Below are 25,393 nucleotides of genomic sequence, written 5' to 3' on the forward strand. Positions count from 1 at the left end.
AGCCAGGCAATCAAAACACTCTAATCAAATTTACGCTGATAAGAAATAGAAATGAAATTTAAAAAACAAACATAAGTAAGGAGACATAAACTTCTGGGGGCTTGTCCCAGCACATTCCACTCTAATTTACAACCTCAGAACACTACCTCCAGGAAGATTCTGTTGCCCTAGTAACAAGAGTTGAGAACGTAATAATGCTGCCGCCTTGTGGCAGTTTCCCACAACAGCAGCTTTAAACCCAGTGCTAATGGTTGCTTAATAGTCACAACGACTGCAGGGGTCTAAATGACACCTGCCCTCAAAAAGTGCCCTTGGGTAGGGAATAGGCAAGAAAATTCAACACATGAGAAATTTTTCAAAAAGTGAATATGAAGAGGGAAGTTGTACTCACACTTTAACAAAAAAAGGAAAAGAAGAAAAAGGATATGCCTAAAGATCAGTATAAGGAATTATTCGCCACATGCGTATCCAACCTCCATAAAGGTTTCAGCTCACAACAGTCAAATGGCCATCAGCAAAAGTCTACAAACTATAAATGCTGAAGGTGTTTTAGAGAAATGTGTACCTTCTATCTGCTGCTGGGATGTAAAGTGGTAACAGCACTAACGCAAACTGAATGGAGCCGCTTGAAAAGGTAGAAATTGAGCTACCATATGATGCGGCAGGGCACCTCTCGGGCTTATAACCTAAGACCACCAGAATCGGAAAGACACAGGCAGTCAAATGTGCACTGCAGCAATACTGAAATAGCCAAGACATGGAAGCAAAAAAAGGTCCATAAACAGATGAATGGACAGAGAAGAAGTGGTATATGGACAGAATGGAATAGTAGCCTCGGGAAAAAAATGAACAATGCCGTTTTCAGGACTACAGTAGAGCCTAGAAATAATAATATAAGGTTAAGTAAGTCAAAAGGGTATGACAAATATCCTATGATATCATTTATACATGTTATCCTAAGATTGCTACCAATGAACATATTTCCACAGAAAAAGACACTCACAGACTTATGAAATAAACTAATGGTTAGCCAAAATGAAAGGGGGGAGGATGGGTAAATTAGGACTATGGGATTAACATAAATATACTAATGTATGTTACATGCATATAAACATATAACAGATAAACTATATGAATTATATAATCACCAATACCTTTAAAATATACATTCTGTATTCACATACATGGTAACAGAATCCGAAGATGAACAGACATATGTAGGAATCATTGAGCAGATTCTGTACAGCCAGACAATCAAAAAACTCTAATCAAATTTACTCCAAAAAGAAATAGAATTAAATTTAAAAAACAAACATAAGTAAGGAGACATAAACTTCTGGGGGCTCGTCCCAGCACATTCCACTCTAATTTACAACCACGGAACACTACCTCCAGGAAGATTCTGTTGCCCTAGTAACAAGAGATGAGAACGTAATAATGCTGCCGCCTTGTGGCTGTTTCCCACAACAGCAGCATTAAACCCAGTGCTAATGGTTGCTTAATAGTCACAAGGACTGCAGGGCTCTAAATGACACCTGCCCTTAAAAATGCCCTGGGGTAGGGAATAGTCAAGAAAATTCAACACATGAGAAATTTTTCAAGAAGTCAATAAGAGGAGGGAAGTTGTACTCACTCTTTAAAAAAAAAGGAAAAGAAAAAAAAGGACATGCCTAAAGCTCAGTATAAGGAATTATTAGACACATGCAAATTCAAATTCAAAAAGGTTTCAGCTCACACCAGTCATTTCCATCAGCAAAATGTCTATAAACTATAAATGCTGAAGGGGTTTTAGAGAACTGTGTACCTTCTAGCTGCTGGTGGGATGTAAAGTGGTAACAGCACTAACGCAAACTGAATGGAGCTGCTTGAAAAGGTAAAAATTGAGCTACCATATGATGCGGCAGGGCACCTCTTGGGCTTATAACCTAAGACTACCAGAATCGGAAAGACACAGGCAGTCAAATGTGCACTGCAGCAATATGGAAATAGCAAAGACATGGAAGCAAAAAAAATGTCCATAAACAGATGAATGGACAGAGAAGAAGTGGTATATGGACAGAATGGAATAGTAGCCTCGGGAAAAAAATGAACAATGCCGTTTTCAGGACTACAGTAGAGCCTAGAAATAATAATATAAGGTTAAGTAAGTCAAAAGGGTACGACAAATATCCTATGATATCATTTATACGTGTTATCCTAAGATTGCTACCAATGAACATATTTCCACAGAAAAAGACACTCACAGACTTATGAAATAAACTAATGGTTAGCCAAAATGAAAGGGGGGAGGATGGGTAAATTAGGACTATGGGATTTACATAAATATACTAATGTATGTTACATGCATATAAACATATAACAGATAAACTATATGAATTATATAATCACCAATACCTTTAAAATATACATTCTGTATTCAAATACATGGTAACAGAATCCGAAGATGAACAGACATATGTATGAATCATTGAGCAGATTCTGTACAGCCAGGCAATCAAAACACTAAAATCAAATTTACTCCGATAAGAAATAGAAATTAAATTTAAAAAACAAACATAAGTAAGGAGACATAAACTTCTGGAGGCTTGTCCCAGCACATTCCACTCTAATTTACAACCTCGGAACACTACCTCCAGGAAGACTCTGTTGCCATAGTAACAAGAGTTGAGAACGTAATAATGCTGCCGCCTTGTGGCTGTTTCCCACAACAGCAGCTTTAAACCCAGTGCTAATGGTTGCTTAATAGTCAAAACGACTGCAGGGGTCTAAATGACACCTGCCCTCAAAAAATGCCCTGGGGTAGGGAATACGCAAAAAAATTCAACACATGAGAAATTTTTCAAAAAGTGAATATGAAGAGGGAAGTTGTACTCACACTTTAACAAAAAAAGGAAAAGAAGAAAAAGGATATGCCTAAAGATCAGTATAAGGAATTATTCGCCACATGCGTATCCAACCTCCAAAAAGGTTTCAGCTCACACCAGTCAAATGGCCATCAGCAAAAAGTCTACAAACTATAAATGCTGAAGGGGTTTTAGAGAAATGTATACCTTCTATCTGCTGGTGGGATGTAAAGTGGTAACAGCACTAACGCAAACTGAATGGAGCTGCTTGAAAAGGTAAAAATTGAGCTACCATATGATGCGGCAGGGCACCTCTTCGGCTTATAACCTAAGACTACCAGAATCGGAAAGACACAGGCAGTCAAATGTGCACTGCAGCAATATGGAAATAGCAAAGACATGGAAGCAAAAAAAATGTCCATAAACAGATGAATGGACAGAGAAGAAGTGGTATATGGACAGAATGCAATAGTAGCCTCGGGGAAAAAATGAACAATGCCGTTTTAAGGACTAGAGTTGAGCCTAGAAATAATCATATAAGGTTAAGTAAGTCAAAAGGGTATGACAAATATCCTATGATATCATTTATACATGTTATCCTAAGATTGCTACCAATGAACATATTTCCACAGAAAAAGACACTCACAGACTTATAAAATAAACTAATTGTTAGCCAAAATGAAAGGTGGGAGGATGGGTAAATTAGGACTATGGGGTTAACATACATATACTAATGTATGTTAAGTGTATAAAAACATATAACAGATAAACTGTATGAATTATATAATCACCAATACCTTTAAAATATACATTCTGTAATAACATACATGGTAACAGAATCCGAAGATGAACAGACATATGTAGGAATCATTGAGCAGTTTCTGTACAGCCAGACAATCAAAACACTCTAATCAAATTTACTCCGATAAGAAATAGAAATTACATTTAAAAAACAAACCTAAGTAAGGAGACATAAACTTCTGGGGGCTTGTCCCAGCACATTCCACTCTAATTTACAACCTCGGAACACTACCTCCAGGAAGATTCTGTTGCCCTAGTAACAAGAGATGAGAACGTAATAATGCTGCCGCCTTGTGGCTCTTTCCCACAACAGCAGCTTTAAACCCAGTGCTAATGGTTGCTTAATAGTCACATGGACTGCAGGGCTCTAAATGACACCTGCCCTGAAAAATGCCCTGGGGTAGGGAATAGGCAAGAAAATTCAACACATGAGAAATTTTTCAAGAAGTCAATAAGAGGAGGGAAGTTGTACTCACTCTTTAAAAAAAAGGAAAAGAAAAAAAAGGACATGCCTAAAGCTCAGTATAAGGAATTATTAGACACATGCAAATTCAAATTCAAAAAGGTTTCAGCTCACACCAGTCATTTCCATCAGCAAAATGTCTATAAACTATAAATGCTGAAGGGGTTTTAGAGAACTGTGTACCTTCTAGCTGCTTGTGGGATGTAAAGTGGTAACAGCACTAACGCAAACTGAATGGAGCTTCTTGAAAAGGTAAAAATTGAGCTACCATATGATGCAGCAGGTCACCCTTTGGGCCTATAACCTAAGACCACCTGAATCGGAAAGACACAGGCAGGCAAATGAGCACTGCAGCAATATTGAAATAGCCAAGACATGGAAGCAGAAAAAAGGTTCATAAACAGATGAATGGACAAAGAAGAAGTAGTATACGTACCAAATAGAATAGTAGCCTGGGGAAAAAAATGAACAACGCCGTTTTCAGGACTACAGTTGAGCCTAGAAATAATCATATAAGGTTAAGTAACTCAAAAGGGTACGACAAATATCCTATGATAATATTTATACATGTTATCCTAAGATTGCTACCAATGAACATATTTCCACAGAAAAAGACACTCACAGACTTATGAAATAAACTAATGGTTAGCAAAATGAAAGGTGGGAGGATGGGTAAATTAGGACTATGGGGTTAACATACATATACTAATGTATGTTAAGTGTATAACAACATATAACAGATAAACTGTATGAATTATATAATCACCAATACCTTTAAAATATACATTTTGTAATCACATACATGGTAACAGGACCCGAAGATGAACAGACATATGTATGAATCATTGAGCAGATCCTGTACAGCCAGGCAATCAAAACACTCTAATCAAATTTACGCTGATAAGAAATAGAAATGAAATTTAAAAAACAAACATAAGTAAGGAGACATAAACTTCTGGGGGCTTGTCCCAGCACATTCCACTCTAATTTACAACCTCAGAACACTACCTCCAGGAAGATTCTGTTGCCCTAGTAACAAGAGTTGAGAACGTAATAATGCTGCCGCCTTGTGGCTGTTTCCCACAACAGCAGCTTTAAACCCAGTGCTAATGGTTGCTTAATAGTCACAACGACTGCAGGGGTCTAAATGACACCTGCCCTCAAAAAGTGCCCTTGGGTAGGGAATAGGCAAGAAAATTCAACACATGAGAAATTTTTCAAAAAGTGAATATGAAGAGGGAAGTTGTACTCACACTTTAACAAAAAAAGGAAAAGAAGAAAAAGGATATGCCTAAAGATCAGTATAAGGAATTATTCGCCACATGCGTATCCAACCTCCATAAAGGTTTCAGCTCACAACAGTCAAATGGCCATCAGCAAAAGTCTACAAACTATAAATGCTGAAGGTGTTTTAGAGAAATGTGTACCTTCTATCTGCTGCTGGGATGTAAAGTGGTAACAGCACTAACGCAAACTGAATGGAGCCGCTTGAAAAGGTAGAAATTGAGCTACCATATGATGCGGCAGGGCACCTCTCGGGCTTATAACCTAAGACCACCAGAATCGGAAAGACACAGGCAGTCAAATGTGCACTGCAGCAATACTGAAATAGCCAAGACATGGAAGCAAAAAAAGGTCCATAAACAGATGAATGGACAGAGAAGAAGTGGTATATGGACAGAATGGAATAGTAGCCTCGGGAAAAAAATGAACAATGCCGTTTTCAGGACTACAGTAGAGCCTAGAAATAATAATATAAGGTTAAGTAAGTCAAAAGGGTATGACAAATATCCTATGATATCATTTATACATGTTATCCTAAGATTGCTACCAATGAACATATTTCCACAGAAAAAGACACTCACAGACTTATGAAATAAACTAATGGTTAGCCAAAATGAAAGGGGGGAGGATGGGTAAATTAGGACTATGGGATTAACATAAATATACTAATGTATGTTACATGCATATAAACATATAACAGATAAACTATATGAATTATATAATCACCAATACCTTTAAAATATACATTCTGTATTCACATACATGGTAACAGAATCCGAAGATGAACAGACATATGTAGGAATCATTGAGCAGATTCTGTACAGCCAGACAATCAAAAAACTCTAATCAAATTTACTCCAAAAAGAAATAGAATTAAATTTAAAAAACAAACATAAGTAAGGAGACATAAACTTCTGGGGGCTCGTCCCAGCACATTCCACTCTAATTTACAACCACGGAACACTACCTCCAGGAAGATTCTGTTGCCCTAGTAACAAGAGATGAGAACGTAATAATGCTGCCGCCTTGTGGCTGTTTCCCACAACAGCAGCATTAAACCCAGTGCTAATGGTTGCTTAATAGTCACAAGGACTGCAGGGCTCTAAATGACACCTGCCCTTAAAAATGCCCTGGGGTAGGGAATAGTCAAGAAAATTCAACACATGAGAAATTTTTCAAGAAGTCAATAAGAGGAGGGAAGTTGTACTCACTCTTTAAAAAAAAAGGAAAAGAAAAAAAAGGACATGCCTAAAGCTCAGTATAAGGAATTATTAGACACATGCAAATTCAAATTCAAAAAGGTTTCAGCTCACACCAGTCATTTCCATCAGCAAAATGTCTATAAACTATAAATGCTGAAGGGGTTTTAGAGAACTGTGTACCTTCTAGCTGCTGGTGGGATGTAAAGTGGTAACAGCACTAACGCAAACTGAATGGAGCTGCTTGAAAAGGTAAAAATTGAGCTACCATATGATGCGGCAGGGCACCTCTTGGGCTTATAACCTAAGACTACCAGAATCGGAAAGACACAGGCAGTCAAATGTGCACTGCAGCAATATGGAAATAGCAAAGACATGGAAGCAAAAAAAATGTCAATAAACAGAGGAATGGACAGAGAAGAAGTGGTATATGGACAGAATGGAATAGTAGCCTCGGGAAAAAAATGAACAATGCCGTTTTCAGGACTACAGTAGAGCCTAGAAATAATAATATAAGGTTAAGTAAGTCAAAAGGGTACGACAAATATCCTATGATATCATTTATACGTGTTATCCTAAGATTGCTACCAATGAACATATTTCCACAGAAAAAGACACTCACAGACTTATGAAATAAACTAATGGTTAGCCAAAATGAAAGGGGGGAGGATGGGTAAATTAGGACTATGGGATTTACATAAATATACTAATGTATGTTACATGCATATAAACATATAACAGATAAACTATATGAATTATATAATCACCAATACCTTTAAAATATACATTCTGTATTCAAATACATGGTAACAGAATCCGAAGATGAACAGACATATGTATGAATCATTGAGCAGATTCTGTACAGCCAGGCAATCAAAACACTAAAATCAAATTTACTCCGATAAGAAATAGAAATTAAATTTAAAAAACAAACATAAGTAAGGAGACATAAACTTCTGGAGGCTTGTCCCAGCACATTCCACTCTAATTTACAACCTCGGAACACTACCTCCAGGAAGACTCTGTTGCCATAGTAACAAGAGTTGAGAACGTAATAATGCTGCCGCCTTGTGGCTGTTTCCCACAACAGCAGCTTTAAACCCAGTGCTAATGGTTGCTTAATAGTCAAAACGACTGCAGGGGTCTAAATGACACCTGCCCTCAAAAAATGCCCTGGGGTAGGGAATACGCAAGAAAATTCAACACATGAGAAATTTTTCAAAAAGTGAATATGAAGAGGGAAGTTGTACTCACACTTTAACAAAAAAAGGAAAAGAAGAAAAAGGATATGCCTAAAGATCAGTATAAGGAATTATTCGCCACATGCGTATCCAACCTCCAAAAAGGTTTCAGCTCACACCAGTCAAATGGCCATCAGCAAAAAGTCTACAAACTATAAATGCTGAAGGGGTTTTAGAGAAATGTATACCTTCTATCTGCTGGTGGGATGTAAAGTGGTAACAGCACTAACGCAAACTGAATGGAGCTGCTTGAAAAGGTAAAAATTGAGCTACCATATGATGCGGCAGGGCACCTCTTCGGCTTATAACCTAAGACTACCAGAATCGGAAAGACACAGGCAGTCAAATGTGCACTGCAGCAATATGGAAATAGCAAAGACATGGAAGCAAAAAAAATGTCCATAAACAGATGAATGGACAGAGAAGAAGTGGTATATGGACAGAATGCAATAGTAGCCTCGGGGAAAAAATGAACAATGCCGTTTTCAGGACTACAGTTGAGCCTAGAAATAGTCATATAAGGTTAAGTAACTCAAAAGGGTACGACAAATATCCTATGATAACATTTATACATGTTATCCTAAGATAGCTACCAATGAACATATTTCCACAGAAAAAGACACTCACAGACTTATGAAATAAACTAATGGTTAGACAAAATGAAAGGTGGGAGGATGGGTAAACTAGGACTATGGGGTTAACATACATATACTAATGTATGTTAAGTGTATAAAAACATATAACAGATAAACTGTATGAATTATATAATCACCAATACCTTTAAAATATACATTCTGTAATCACATACATGGTAACAGAATCCGAAGATGAACAGACATATGTAGGAATCATTGAGCAGTTTCTGTACAGCCAGACAATCAAAACACTCTAATCAAATTTACTCCGATAAGAAATAGAAATTACATTTAAAAAACAAACCTAAGTAAGGAGACATAAACTTCTGGGGGCTTGTCCCAGCACATTCCACTCTAATTTACAACCTCGGAACACTAACTCCAGGAAGATTCTGTTGCCCTAGTAACAAGAGATGAGAACGTAATAATGCTGCCGCCTTGTGGCTCTTTCCCACAACAGCAGCTTTAAACCCAGTGCTAATGGTTGCTTAATAGTCACATGGACTGCAGGGCTCTAAATGACACCTGCCCTGAAAAATGCCCTGGGGTAGGGAATAGGCAATAATATTCAACACATGAGAAATTTTTCAAGAAGTCAATAAGAGGAGGGAAGTTGTACTCACTCTTTAAAAAAAAAGGAAAAGAAAAAAAAGGACATGCCTAAAGCTCAGTAGAATGAATTATTAGACACATGCAAATTCAAATTCAAAAAGGTTTCAGCTCACACCAGTCGTTTCCATCAGCAAAATGTCTACAAACTATAAATGCTGAAGGGGTTTTAGAGAACTGTGTACCTTCTAGCTGCTGGTGGGATGTAAAGTGGTAACAGCACTAACACAAACTGAATGGAGCTGCTTGAAAAGATAAAAATTGAGCTACCATATGATGCGGCAGGTCACCTTTTGGGCCTATAACCTAAGACCACCTGAATGGGAAAGACACAGGCAGGCAAATGAGCAGTGCAGCAATAGTGAAATAGCCAAGACATGGAAGCAGAAAAAAGGTTCATAAACAGATGAATGGACAAAGAAGAAGTGGTATACGTACCAAATAGAATAGTAGCCTCGGGAAAAAAATGAACAATGCCGTTTTCAGGATTACAGTTGAGCCTAGAAATAATCATATAACGTTAAGTAACTCAAAAGGGTACGACAAATATCCTATGAAAACATTTATACATGTTATCCTAAGATTGCTACCAATGAACATATTTCCACAGAAAAAGACACTCACAGACTTATCAAATAAACTAATGGTTAGCCAAAATGAAAGGTGGGAGGATGGGTAAATTAGGACTATGGGGTTAACATACATATACTAATGCATGTTAAGTGTATAAAAACATATAACAGATAAACTGTATGAATTATATAATCACCAATACCTTTAAAATATACATTTTGTAATCACATACATGGTAACAGGACCCGAAGATGAACAGACATATGTATGAATCATTGAGCAGATTCTGTACAGCCAGGCAATCAAAACACTCTAATCAAATTTACTCTGATAAGAAATAGAAATTAAATTTAAAAAACAAACATAAGTAAGGAGACATAAACTTCTGGGGGCTTGTCCCAGCACATTCCACTCTAATTTACAACCTCGGAACACTACCTCCAGGAAGACTCTGTTGCCGTAGTAACAAGAGTTGAGAACGTAATAATGCTGCCGCCTTGTGGCTGTTTCCCACAACAGCAGCTTTAAACCCAGTACTAATAGTTGCTTAATAGTCACAAGGACTGCAGGGCTCTAAATGACACCTGCCCTGAAAAATGCCCAGGGGTAGGGAATAGGCAAGAAAATTCAACACATGAGAAATTTTTCAAGAAGTCAATAAGAGGGAAGTTGTACTCACTCTTTAAAAAAAAGGAAAAGAAAAAAAAGGACATGCCTAAAGCTCAGTATAAGGAATTATTAGACACATGCAAATTCAAATTCAAAAAGGTTTCAGCTCACACCAGTCATTTCCATCAGCAAAATGTCTATAAACTATAAATGCTGAAGGGGTTTTAGAGAACTGTGTACCTTCTAGCTGCTGGTGGGATGTAAAGTGGTAACAGCACTAACGCAATCTGAATGGAGCTTCTTGAAAAGGTAAAAATTGAGCTACCATATGATGCAGCAGGTCACCCTTTGGGCCTATAACCTAAGACCACCTGAATCGGAAAGACACAGGCAGGCAAATGAGCACTGCAGCAATATTGAAATAGCCAAGACATGGAAGCAGAAAAAAGGTTCATAAACAGATGAATGGACAAAGAAGAAGTAGTATACGTACCAAATAGAATAGTAGCCTGGGGAAAAAAATGAACAACGCCATTTTCAGGACTACAGTTGAGCCTAGAAATAATCATATAAGGTTAAGTAACTCAAAAGGGTACGACAAATATCCTATGATAATATTTATACATGTTATCCTAAGATTGCTACCAATGAACATATTTCCACAGAAAAAGACACTCACAGACTTATGAAATAAACTAATGGTTAGCAAAATGAAAGGTGGGAGGATGGGTAAATTAGGACTATGGGGTTAACATACATATACTAATGTATGTTAAGTGTATAAAAACATATAACAGATAAACTGTATGAATTATATAATCACCAATACCTTTAAAATATACATTTTGTAATCACATACATGGTAACAGGACCCGAAGATGAACAGACATATGTATGAATCATTGAGCAGATCCTGTACAGCCAGGCAATCAAAACACTCTAATCAAATTTACGCTGATAAGAAATAGAAATGAAATTTAAAAAACAAACATAAGTAAGGAGACATAAACTTCTGGGGGCTTGTCCCAGCACATTCCACTCTAATTTACAACCTCAGAACACTACCTCTAGGAAGATTCTGTTGCCCTAGTAACAAGAGTTGAGAACGTAATAATGCTGCCGCCTTGTGGCTGTTTCCCACAACAGCAGCTTTAAACCCAGTGCTAATGGTTGCTTAATAGTCACAACGACTGCAGGGGTCTAAATGACACCTGCCCTGAAAAATGCCCTGGGGTAGGGAATAGGCAAGAAAATTCAACACATGAGAAATTTTTCAAGAAGTCAATAAGAGGAGGGAAGTTGTACTCACTCTTTAAAAAAAAAGGAAAAGAAAAAAAAGGACATGCCTAAAGCTCAGTATAAGGAATTATTAGACACATGCAAATTCAAATTCAAAAAGGTTTCAGCTCACACCAGTCATTTCCATCAGCAAAATGTCTATAAACTATAAATGCTGAAGGGGTTTTAGAGAACTGTGTACCTTCTAGCTGCTGGTGGGATGTAAAGTGGTAACAGCACTAACGCAAACTGAATGGAGCTGCTTGAAAAGGTAAAAATTGAGCTACCATATGATGCGGCAGGGCACCTCTTGGGCTTATAACCTAAGACTACCAGAATCGGAAAGACACAGGCAGTCAAATGTGCACTGCAGCAATATTGAAATAGCAAAGACATGGAAGCAAAAAAAATGTCCATAAACAGATGAATGGACAGAGAAGAAGTGGTATATGGACAGAATGGAATAGTAGCCTCGGGGAAAAAATGAACAATGCCGTTTTCAGGACTACAGTAGAGCCTAGAAATAATCATATAAGGTTAAGTAAGTCAAAAGGGTATGACAATTATCCTATGATATCATTTATACATGTTATCCTAAGATTGCTACCAATGAACATATTTCCACAGAAAAAGACACTCACAGACTTATGAAATAAACTAATTGTTAGCCAAAATGAAAGGTGGGAGGACGGGTAAATTAGGACTATGGGGTTAACATACATATACTAATGTATGTTAAGTGTATAAAAACATATAACAGATAAACTGTATGAATTATATAATCACCAATACCTTTAAAATATACATTCTGTAATCACATACATGGTAACAGAATCCGAAGATGAACAGACATATGTAGGAATCATTGAGCAGTTTCTGTACAGCCAGACAATCAAAACACTCTAATCAAATTTACTCCGATAAGAAATAGAAATTAAATTTAAAAAACAAACCTAAGTAAGGAGACATAAACTTCTGGGGGCTTGTCCCAGCACATTCCACTCTAATTTACAACCTCGGAACACTACCTCCAGGAAGATTCTGTTGCCCTAGTAACAAGAGATGAGAACGTAATAATGCTGCCGCCTTGTGGCTCTTTCCCACAACAGCAGCTTTAAACCCAGTGCTAATGGTTGCTTAATAGTCACATGGACTGCAGGTTTCTAAATGACACCTGCCCTGAAAAATGCCCTGGGGTAAGGAATAGGCAAGAATATTCAACACACGAGAAATTTTTCAAGAAATCAATAAGAGGAGGGAAGTTGTACTCACTCTTTAAAAAAAAAGGAAAAGAAAAAAAAGGACATGCCTAAAGCTCAGTAGAATGAATTATTAGACACATGCAAATTCAAATGGAAAATGGTTTCAGCTCACACCAATCGTTTCCATCAGCAAAATGTCTACAAACTATGAATGCTGAAGGGGTTTTAGAGAACTGTGTACCTTCTAGCTGCTGGTGGGATGTAAAGTGGTAACAGCACTAACACAAACTGAATGGAGCTGCTTGAAAAGATAAAAATTGAGCTACCATATGATGCGGCAGGTCACCTTTTGGGCCTATAACCTAAGACCACCTGAATCGGAAAGACACAGGCAGGCAAATGAGCACTGCAGCAATATTGAAATAGCCAAGACATGGAAGCAGAAAAAAGCTTCATAAACAGATGAATGGACAAAGAAGAAGTGGTATACGTACCAAATAGAATAGTAGCCTCGGGAAAAAAATGAACAATGCCGTTTTCAGGGCTACAGTTGAGCCTAGAAATAATCATATAAGCTTAAGTAACTCAAAAGGGTACGACAAATATCCTATGATAACATTTATACATGTTATCCTAAGATTGCTACCAATGAACATATTTCCACAGAAAAAGACACTCACAGACTTATGAAATAAACTAATGGTTAGCCAAAATGAAAGGTGGGAGGATGGGTTAACTAGGACTATGGGGTTAACATACATATACTAATGTATGTTAAGTGTATAAAAACATATAACAGATAAACTGTATGAATTATATAATCACCAATACCTTTAAAATATACATTTTGTAATCACACACATGGTAACAGGACCCGAGGATGAACAGACATATGTATGAATCATTGAGCAGATTCTGTACAGCCAGGCAATCAAAACACTAAAATCAAATTTACTCCGATAAGAAATAGAAATTAAATTTAAAAAACAAACATAAGTAAGGAGACATAAACTTCTGGAGGCTTGTCCCAGCACATTCCACTCTAATTTACAACCTCGGAACACTACCTCCAGGAAGACTCTGTTGCCATAGTAACAAGAGTTGAGAACGTAATAATGCTGCCGCCTTGTGGCTGTTTCCCACAACAGCAGCTTTAAACCCAGTGCTAAGGGTTGCTTAATAGTCAAAACGACTGCAGGGGTCTAAATGACACCTGCCCTCAAAAAATGCCCTGGGGTAGGGAATACGCAAGAAAATTCAACACATGAGAAATTTTTCAAAAAGTGAATATGAAGAGGGAAGTTGTACTCACACTTTAACAAAAAAAGGAAAAGAAGAAAAAGGATATGCCTAAAGATCAGTATAAGGAATTATTCGCCACATGCGTATCCAACCTCCAAAAAGGTTTCAGCTCACGCCAGTCAAATGGCCATCAGCAAAAAGTCTACAAACTATAAATGCTGAAGGGGTTTTAGAGAAATGTATACCTTCTATCTGCTGCTGGGATGTAAAGTGGTAACAGCAGTAACGCAAACTGAATGGAGCTGCTTGAAAAGGTAAAAATTGAGCTACCATATGATGCGGCAGGTCACCTTTTGGGCCTATAACCTAAGACCACCTGAATCGGAAAGACACAGGCAGGCAAATGAGCACTGCAGCAATATTGAAATAGCCAAGACATGGAAGCAGAAAAAAGGTTCATAAACAGATGAATGGACAAAGAAGAAGTGGTATACGTACCAAATAGAATAGTAGCCTCGGGAAAAAAATGAACAATGCCGTTTTCAGGACTACAGTTGAGCCTAGAAATAATCATATAAGTTTAAGTAACTCAAAAGGGTACGACAAATATCCTATGATAACATTTATACATGTTATCCTAAGATAGCTACCAATGAACATATTTCCACAGAAAAAGACACTCACAGACTTATGAAATAAACTAATGGTTAGACAAAATGAAAGGTGGGAGGATGGGTAAACTAGGACTATGGGGTTAACATACATATACTAATGTATGTTAAGTGTATAAAAACATATAACAGATAAACTGTATGAATTATATAATCACCAATACCTTTAAAATATACATTCTGTAATCACATACATGGTAACAGAATCCGAAGATGAACAGACATATGTAGGAATCATTGAGCAGTTTCTGTACAGCCAGACAATCAAAACACTCTAATCAAATTTACTCAGATAAGAAATAGAAATTAAATTTAAAAAACAAACCTAAGTAAGGAGACATAAACTTCTGGGGGCTTGTCCCAGCACATTCCACTCTAACTTACAACCTCGGAACACTACCTCCAGGAAGATTCTGTTGCCCTAGTAACAAGAGATGAGAACGTAATAATGCTGCCGCCTTGTGGCTCTTTCCCACAACAGCAGCTTTAAACCCAGTGCTAATGGTTGCTTAATAGTCACATGGACTGCAGGGCTCTAAATGACACCTGCCCTGAAAAATGCCCTGGGGTAGGGAATAGGCAAGAAAATTCAACACATGAGAAATTTTTCAAGAAGTCAATAAGAGGAGGGAAGTTGTACTCACTCTTTAAAAAAAAAGGAAAAGAAAAAAAAGGACATGCTTAAACCTCAGTATAAGGAATTATTAGACACATGCAAATGCAAATTCAAAAAGGTTTCAGCTCACACCAGTCATTTCCATCAGCAAAATATCTACAAACTATAAATGCTGAAGGGGTTTTAGAGAACTGTGTACCTTCTAGATCCTGGTGGGATGTAAAGTGGTAACAGCACCAACGCAAACTGAATTGAGCTGTTGAAAAGGTAAAAATTGAGCTACCATATGATGCGGCAGGTCACCTTTTGGGCCTATAACCTAAGACCACCTGAATCGGAAAGACACAGGCAGGCAAATGAGCACTGCAGCAATATTGAAATAGCCAAGACATGGAAGCAGAAGAAAGGTTCATAAACAGATGAATGGACAAAGAAGAAGTGGTATACGTACCAAATAGAATAGTAGCCTCGGGAAAAAAATGAACAATGCCGTTTTCAGGACTACAGTTGAGCCTAGAAATAATCATATAAGGTTAAGTAACTCAAAAGGGTACGACAAATATCCTATGATAACATTTATACATGTTATCCTAAGATAGCTACCAATGAACATATTTCCACAGAAAAAGACACTCACAGACTTATGAAATAAACTAATGGTTAGACAAAATGAAAGGTGGGAGGATGGGTAAACTAGGACTATGGGGTTAACATACATATACTAATGTATGTTAAGTGTATAAAAACATATAACAGATAAACTGTATGAATTATATAATCACCAATACCTTTAAAATATACATTTTGTAATCACATACATGGTAACAGGACCCGAGGATGAACAGACATATGTATGAATCATTGAGCAGATTCTGTACAGCCAGGCAATCAAAACACTAAAATCAAATTTACTCCGATAAGAAATAGAAATTAAATTTAAAAAACAAACATAAGTAAGGAGACATAAACTTCTGGAGGCTTGTCCCAGCACATTCCACTCTAATTTACAACCTCGGAACACTACCTCCAGGAAGACTCTGTTGCCATAGTAACAAGAGTTGAGAACGTAATAATGCTGCTGCCTTGTGGCTGTTTCCCACAACAGCAGCTTTAAACCCAGTGCTAATGGTTGCTTAATAGTCAAAACGACTGCAGGGGTCTAAATGACACCTGCCCTCAAAAAATGCCCTGGGGTAGGGAATACGCAAGAAAATTCAACACATGAGAAATTTTTCAAAAAGTGAATATGAAGAGGGAAGTTGTACTCACACTTTAACAAAAAAAGGAAAAGAAGAAAAAGGATATGCCTAAAGATCAGTATAAGGAATTATTCGCCACATGCGTATCCAACCTCCAAAAAGGTTTCAGCTCACACCAGTCAAATGGCCATCAGCAAAAAGTCTACAAACTATAAATGCTGAAGGGGTTTTAGAGAAATGTATACCTTCTATCTGCTGCTGGGATGTAAAGTGGTAACAGCACTAACGCAAACTGAATGGAGCTGCTTGAAAAGGTAAAAATTGAGCTACCATATGATGCGGCAGGGCACCTCTTCGGCTTATAACCTAAGACTACCAGAATCGGAAAGACACAGGCAGTCAAATGTGCACTGCAGCAATATGGAAATAGCAAAGACATGGAAGCAAAAAAAATGTCCATAAACAGATGAATGGACAGAGAAGAAGTGGTATATGGACAGAATGGAATAGTAGCCTCGGGGAAAAAATGAACAATGCCGTTTTAAGGACTAGAGTTGAGCCTAGAAATAATCATATAAGGTTAAGTAAGTCAAAAGGGTATGACAAATATCCTATGATATCATTTATACATGTTATCCTAAGATTGCTACCAATGAACATATTTCCACAGAAAAAGACACTCACAGACTTATGAAACAAACTAATTGTTAGCCAAAATGAAAGGTGGGAGGATGGGTAAATTAGGACTATGGGGTTAACATACATATACTAATGTATGTTAAGTGTATAAAAACATATAACAGATAAACTGTATGAATTATATAATCACCAATACCTTTAAAATATACATTCTGTAATAACATACATGGTAACAGAATCCGAAGATGAACAGACATATGTAGGAATCATTGAGCAGTTTCTGTACAGCCAGACAATCAAAACACTCAAATCAAATTTACTCTGATAAGAAATAGAAATTTAATTTAAAAAACAAACCTAAGTAAGGAGACATAACCTTCTGGTGGCTTCTCCCAGCACATTCCACGCTAATTTACAACCTCGGAACACTACCTCCAGGAAGATTCTGTTGCCCTAGTAACAAGAGATGAGAACGTAATAATGCTGCCGCCTTGTGGCTCTTTCCCACAACAGCAGCTTAAAACCCAGTGCTAATGGTTGCTTAATAGTCACATGGACTGCAGGGCTCTAAATGACACCTGCCCTGAAAAATGCCCTGGGGTAGGGAATAGGCAAGAATATTCAACACATGAGAAATTTTTCAAGAAGTCAATAGGAGGAGGGAAGTTGTACTCACTCTTTAAAAACAAAGGAAAAGAAAAAAAAGGACATGCCAAAAGCTAAGTATAAGGAATTATTAGACACATGCAAATGCAAATTCAAAAAGGTTTCAGCTCACACCAGTCATTTCCATCAGCAAAATATCTACAAACTATAAATGCTGAAGGAGTTTTAGAGAACTGTGTACCTTCTAGATCCTGGTGGGATGTAAAGTGGTAACAGCACTAACGCAAACTGAATTGAGCTGTTGAAAAGGTAAAAATTGAGCTACCATATGATGCGGCAGGTCACCTTTTGGGCCTATAACCTAAGACCACCTGAATCGGAAAGACACAGGCAGGCAAATGAGCACTGCAGCAATATTGCAATAGCCAAGACATGGAAGCAGAAAAAAGGTTCATAAACAGATGAATGGACAAAGAAGAAGTGGTATACGTACCAAATAGAATAGTAGCCTCGGGAAAAAAATGAACAATGCCGTTTTCAGGACTACAGTTGAGCCTAGAAATAATCATATAAGGTTAAGTAACTCAAAACGGTACGACAAATATCCTATGATAACATTTATACATGTTATCCTAAGATAGCTACCAATGAACATATTTCCACAGAAAAAGACACTCACAGACTTATGAAATAAACTAATGGTTAGACAAAATGAAAGGTGGGAGGATGGGTAAACTAGGACTATGGGGTTAACATACATATACTAATGTATGTTAAGTGTATAAAAACATATAACAGATAAACTGTATGAATTATATAATCACCAATACCTTTAAAATATACATTTTGTAATCACATACATGGTAACAGGACCCGAGGATGAACAGACATATGTATGAATCATTGAGCAGATTCTGTACAGCCAGGCAATCAAAACACTCTAATCAAATTTACTCTGATAAGAAATGAAATTAAATTTAAAAAACAAACATAAGTAAGGAGACATAAACTTCTGGGGGCTTGTCCCAGCACATTCCACTCTAATTTACAACCTCGGATCACTACCTCCAGGAAGACTCTGTTGCTGTAGTAACAAGAGTTGAGAACGTAATAATGCTGCCGCCTTGTGGCTGTTTCCCACAACAGCAGCTTTAAACCCAGTGCTAATAGTTGCTTAATAGTCACAAGGACTGCAGGGCTCTAAATGACACCTGCCCTGAAAAATGCCCTGGGGTAGGGAATAGGCAAGAAAATTCAACACATGAGAAATTTTTCAAGAAGTCAATAAGAGGAGGGAAGTTGTACTCACTCTTTAAAAAAAAAGGAAAAGAAAAAAAAGGACATGCCTAAAGCTCAGTATAAGGAATTATTCACCACATGCGTAAACAACCTCCGTAAAGGTTTCAGCTCACAACAGTCAAATGGCCATCAGCAAAAAGTCTACAAACTATAAATGCTGAAGGTGTTTTAGAGAAATGTGTACCTTCTATCTGCTGCTGGGATGTAAAGTGGTAACAGCACTAACGCAAACTGAATGGAGCCGCTTGAAAAGGTAGAAATTGAGCTACCATATGATGCGGCAGGGCACCTCTCGGGCTTATAACCTAAGACCACCAGAATCGGAAAGACACAGGCAGTCAAATGTGCACTGCAGCAATACTGAAATAGGCAAGACATGGAAGCAAAAAAAGGTCCATAAACAGATGAATGGACAGAGAAGAAGTGGTATATGGACAGAATGGAATAGTAGCCTCGGGAAAAAAATGAACAATGCCATTTTCAGGACTACAGTAGAGCCTAGAAATAATAATATAAGGTTAAGTAAGTCAAAAGGGTATGACAAATATCCTATGATATCATTTATACATGTTATCCTAAGATTGCTACCAATGAACATATTTCCACAGAAAAAGACACTCACAGACTTATGAAATAAACTAATGGTTAGCCAAAATGAAAGGGGGGAGGATGGGTAAATTAGGACTATGGGATTAACATAAATATACTAATGTATGTTACATGTATATAAACATATAACAGATAAACTATATGAATTATATAATTACCAATACCTTTAAAATATACATTCTGTATTCACATACATGGTAACAGAATCCGAAGATGAACAGACATATGTAGGAATCATTGAGCAGATTCTGTACAGCCAGACAATCAAAACACTCTAATCAAATTTACTCCAAAAAGAAATAGAATTAAATTTAAAAAACAAACATAAGTAAGGAGACATAAACTTCTGGGGGCTCGTCCCAGCACATTCCACTCTAATTTACAACCACGGAACACTACCTCCAGGAAGATTCTGTTGCCCTAGTAACAATAGATGAGACGGTAATAATGCTGCCGCCTTGTGGCTGTTTCCCACAACAGCAGCATTAAGCCCAGTGCTAATGGTTGCTTAATAGTCACAAGGACTGCAGGGATCTAAATGACACCTGGCCTGAAAAATGCGCTGGGGTAGGGAATAGGCAAGAAAATTCAACACATAAGAAATTTTTCAAGAAGTCAATAAGAGGAGGGAAGTTGTACTCACTCTTTAAAAAAAAAAGGAAAAGAAAAAAAAGGACATGCCTAAAGCTCAGTATAAGGAATTATTAGACACATGCAAATTCAATTTCAAAAAGGTTTCAGCTCACACCAGTCATTTCCATCAGCAAAATGTCTACAAACTATAAATGCTGAAGGGGTTTTAGAGAACTGTGTACCTTCTAGCTGCTGGTGGGATGTAAAGTGGTAACAGCACTAACGCAAACTGAATGGAGTTTCTTGAAAAGGTAAAAATTGAGCTACCATATGATGCGGCAGGTCACCTTTTGGGCCTATAACCTAAGACCACCTGAATCGGAAAGACACAGGCAGGCAAATGTGCACTGCAGCAATATTGAAATAGCCAAGACATGGAAGCAGAAAAAGGGTTCATAAACAGATGAATGGACAAAGAAGAAGAGGTATACGTATCAAATAGAATAGTAGCCTCGGGAAAAAAATGAACAATGCCGTTTTCAGGACTACAGTTGAGCCTAGAAATAATCATATAAGGTTAAATAACTCAAAAGGGTACGACAAATATCCTATGATAACATTTATACATGTTATCCTAAGATTGCTACCAATGAACATATTTCCACAGAAAAAGACACTCACAGACTTATGAAATAAACTAATGGTTAGCCAAAATGAAAGGAAGGAGGATCGGTAAATTAGGACTATGGGGTTAACATACATATACTAATGTATGTTAAGTGTATGAAAACATATAACAGATAAATTGTATGAATTATATAATCACCAATACCTTTAAAATATACATTTTGTAATCACATACATGGTAACAGGATCCGAAGATGAACAGACATATGCATGAATCATTGAGCAGATTCTGTAGAGCCAGACAATCAAAACACTCTAATCAAATTTACTCTGATAAGAAATAGAAATTAAATTTAAAAAACAAACATAAGTAAGGAGACATAAACTTCTGGGGGCTTTTCCCAGCACATTCCACTCAAATTTACAACCTTGGAACACTACCTCCAGGAAGACTCTGTTGCTGTATTAACAAGAGTTGAGAACGTAATAATGCTGCCGCCTTGTGGCTGCTTCCCACAACAGCATCTTTAAACCAAGTGCCAATGGTTGCTTCTACAGTCACAAGGAGTGCAGGGCTGTAAATGACACACGCTCTCAAAAATGCCCTGGGGTAGGGAATAGGCAAAAAAATTCAACACATGAGAAATTTTTCAAGAAGTCAATAAGAGGAGGGAAGTTGTACTCACTCTTTAAAAAAAAAAGGAAAAGAAAAAAAGGACATGCCTAAAGCTCAGTATAAGGAATTATTAGCCACATGCAAATTCAAATTCAAAAAGGTTTCAGCTCACACCAGTCATGACCATCAGCAAAAAGTCTACAAACTATAAAACCTGAAGGGGTTTTAGAGAACTGTGTACCTTCTAGCTGCTGGTGGGATGTAAAGTGGTAACAGCACTAACACAAACTGAATGGAGCTGCTTGAAAAGGTAAAAATTGAGCTACCATATGATGCGGCATGGCACCTTTTGGGCCTATTACCTACGACCACCAGAATCGGAAAGAGAGAGGCAGGCAAATGTGCACTGCAGCAATACTGAAATAGCCAAGACATGGAAGCAAAAAAAGGTCCATAAACAGATGAATGGACAGAGAAGAAGTGGTATATGGACAGAATGGAATAGTAGCCTCGAGAAAAAAATGAACAATGCCGTTTTCAGGACTACAGTTGAGCCTAGAAATAATCATATAAGGTTAAGTAAGTCAAAAGGGTATGACAAATATCCTATGATATCATTTATACATGTTATCCTAAGATTGCTACCAATGAACATATTTCCACAGAAAAAGACACTCACAGACTTATGAAATAAACTAATGGTTAGCCAAAATGAAAGGGGGGAGGATGGGTAAATTAGGACTATGGGGTTAACATACATATACTACTGTATGTTAAATGTATATAAACATATAACAGATAAACTATATGAATTATATAATCACCAATACCTTTAAAATATACATTCTGTAATCACATACATGGTAACAGGATCTGAAGATGAACAGACATATGTATGAATCTTTGAGCAGATTCTGTACAGCCAGACAATCAAAACACTCTAATCAAATTTACTCCGATAAGAAATAGAAATTAAATTTAAAAAACAAACATAAGTAAGGAGACATAAACTTCTGGGGGCTTGTCCTAGCACATTCCACTCTAATTTACAACCTTAGAACACTACCTCCAGGAAGACTCTGTTTCCCTAGTAACAAGAGTTGAGAACGTAATAATGCTGCCGCCTTCTGGCTGTTTCCCACAACAGCAGCTTTAAACCCAGTGCTAATGGTTGCTTAATAGTCACAACGACTGCAGGGGTCTAAATGACACCTGCCCTCAAAAAATGCCCTGGGGTAAGGAATAGGTAAGAAAATTCAACACATGAGAAATGTTTCAAGAAGTCAATAAGAGGAGGGAAGTTGAACTCACTCTTTAAAAAAAAAGGAAAAGAAAAAAAAGGACATGCCTAAAGCTCAGTATAAGGACTTATTAGCCACATGCAAATTCAAATTCAAAAAGGTTTCAGCTCACACCAGTCATTTCCATCAGCAAAAAGTCTACAAACTATAAATGCTGAAGGGGTTTTAGAGAACTGTGTACCTTCTAGCTGCTGGTGGGATGTAAAGTGGTAACAGCACTAACGCAAACTGAATGGAGCTGCTCGAAAAGGTAAAAATTGAGCTACCATATGATGCGGCAGGGCACCTCTTGGGCCTATAACCTAAGACCACCAGAATAGGAAAGACAGAGGCAGTCAAATGTGCACTGCAGCAATACTGAAATTGCCAAGACATGGAAGCAAAAAAAGGTCTATAAACAGATGAATGTACAAAGAAGAATTGGTATATGGACAGAATGGAATAGTAGAATTGGGAAAAAAAATGAACAATGCCGTTTTCAGGACTACAGTTGAGCCTAGAAATAATCATATAAGGTTAAGTAAGTCAAAACGGTATGACAAATATCCTATGATATCATTTATACATGTTATCCTAAGATTGCTACCAATGAACATATTTCCACAGAAAAAGACACTCACAGACTTATCAAATAAACTAATGGTTAGCCAAAATGACACGTGGGAGGATGGGTAACTTAGGACTATGGGGTTAACATACATATACTAATGTATGTTAAATGTATATAAACATATAACATATAAACTGTATGAATTATATAATCACCAATACCTTTAAAATATACATTTTGTAATCACATACATGCTAACAGGATCCGAAGATGAACAGACATACGTATGAATCATTGGGCAGATTCTGTACAGACAGGCAATCAAAACACTCTAATTAAATTTCCTCCGATAAGAAATAGAAATTAAATTTAAAAAAGAAACATAAGTAAGGCGACATAAACTTCTGTGGGCTTGTCCCAGCACATTCCACTCTAATTTACAACCTTGGAACACTACCTCCAGGAAGACTCTGTTGCCGTAGTAACAAGAGTTGAGAACGTAATAATGCTGCCGCCTTTGGCAGTTTCCCACAACAGCAGCTTTACACCCAGTGCTAATGGTTGCTTAATAGTCACAAGGACTGCAGGGGTCTAAATGACACCTGCCCTCAAAAAATGCCCTGGGGTAGGGAATAGGCAAGAAAATTCAACACATGAGAAATTTTTCAAGAAGTCAATATGAAGAGGGAAGTTGTACTCACTCTTTAACAAAAAAAGGAAAAGAAGAAAAAGGATATGCCTAAAGATCAGTATAAGGAATTATTAGCCACATGCGTATCCAACCTCCAAAAAGGATTCAGCTCACACCAGTCAAATGGCCATCAGCAAAAATCTACAAACTATAAATGCTGAAGGGGTTTTAGAGATCTTTGTACCTTCTAGCTGCTGGTGGGATGTAAAGTGGTAACAGCACTAACGAAAACTGAATGGAGCTGTTTGAAAAGGTAAAAATTGAGCTACCATATGATGCGGCAGGGCACCTTTTGGGCCTATAACCTAAGACCACCAGAATCGGAAAGACAGAGGCAGTCAAACGTGCACTGCAGCAATACTGAAATAGCCAAGACATGGAAGCAAAAAAAGGTCAATAAACAGGTGAATGGACAAAGAATAAGTGGTATATGGTCAGAATGCAATATCAGTCACGAAAAAAAAAAAGGATCGTATATGCAGCACTAGAGATGAGCCTAGAGATAATCACACAACCTTAAGTAAGTCAGAATGCAAAAGACAAATGTCCTATGATATCACTTATGTTATCTGAAAATTCATAAAAATGAACATATTTCCATAGAGAAAGACAATCTCAGATTGAGAAGACAAACTTATGGTTAATCCAAAGAAAAGGTGTGAGGAATGGATAAATTAGGATATTGGGGTTAACACACATATACTAATACTTATAAAATATATAATCCCAAAGACCTATGGAATACCAAGAGTGGTCTACTCAACACTCTGTAATAACCTACATGGAAACAGACCCGAAGATCAATAGATGTATGTATATGTGTAAATGAACAAGATTCTGTACACCTTGAACAAAAGGCCTTTTTTCAATCAAATTTGCTCTGATCAAAACTACAACTTAAAGTCACAAACAAGAATTAAGGAAGCTAAAATTTATGGGGTTTTGTCCTGGCACATTCCACTCTAATCTGCAACCTAAAAGCACAACTTGCAGCAAGGTTCTGTTTCCCTAGCAAGCAGAGTTGGCAACGTAGAAATGCTGCCACCCTAAGGCCGTTTCCTCAAACAGCAGCTTTAAATCTACTGCTAATAGTCACTAATATTCACAAGGACTGCAGGGCTATAAATGACTCATGCCCTCAAAAAATGTCCTGGGGTAGGGAATGGCCAAAAAAATCCAAACGCGGCAAATTTTTCAAGAAGGCAATATGAAGTTGTAAGTTTAGCTCAATCTTAAAAAAAATGAAAAGGACATTGATAAACACAAAACATCAGGAATTATTAGACTCATTGAAATCCAATCTACACAAAGGTATCACCTCACACCAGTCAGAATGACCATCAGCAAAAAGTCAACAAACAATAGATGTTGAAGAAGTTGTGGAGAATAGCGTAACCTCTCGGTCTAAGTGGGATGT

At 37.3% G+C, this 25,393-nt stretch overlaps 1 long non-coding RNA gene across 1 annotated transcript in view; it reads right to left on the reverse strand.

The window, feature by feature from the left end:
• Positions 1-23,664, reverse strand: part of LOC309613820 — a 1,113,403-nt gene extending 1,089,739 nt beyond the window's left edge. The window contains exon 1 of the long non-coding RNA XR_014235900.1: positions 23,501-23,664. This is a non-coding gene — a long non-coding RNA (uncharacterized lncRNA). The remainder of the gene's footprint in view (positions 1-23,500) is intronic.
• Between the last annotated feature and the right edge of the window lie 1,729 nt (positions 23,665-25,393).

The sequence above is a fragment of the Balaenoptera borealis genome (genome assembly GCF_965194805.1).
Source record: "Balaenoptera borealis genome assembly, chromosome: 1".
Lineage (NCBI taxonomy): Eukaryota > Metazoa > Chordata > Mammalia > Artiodactyla > Balaenopteridae > Balaenoptera > Balaenoptera borealis.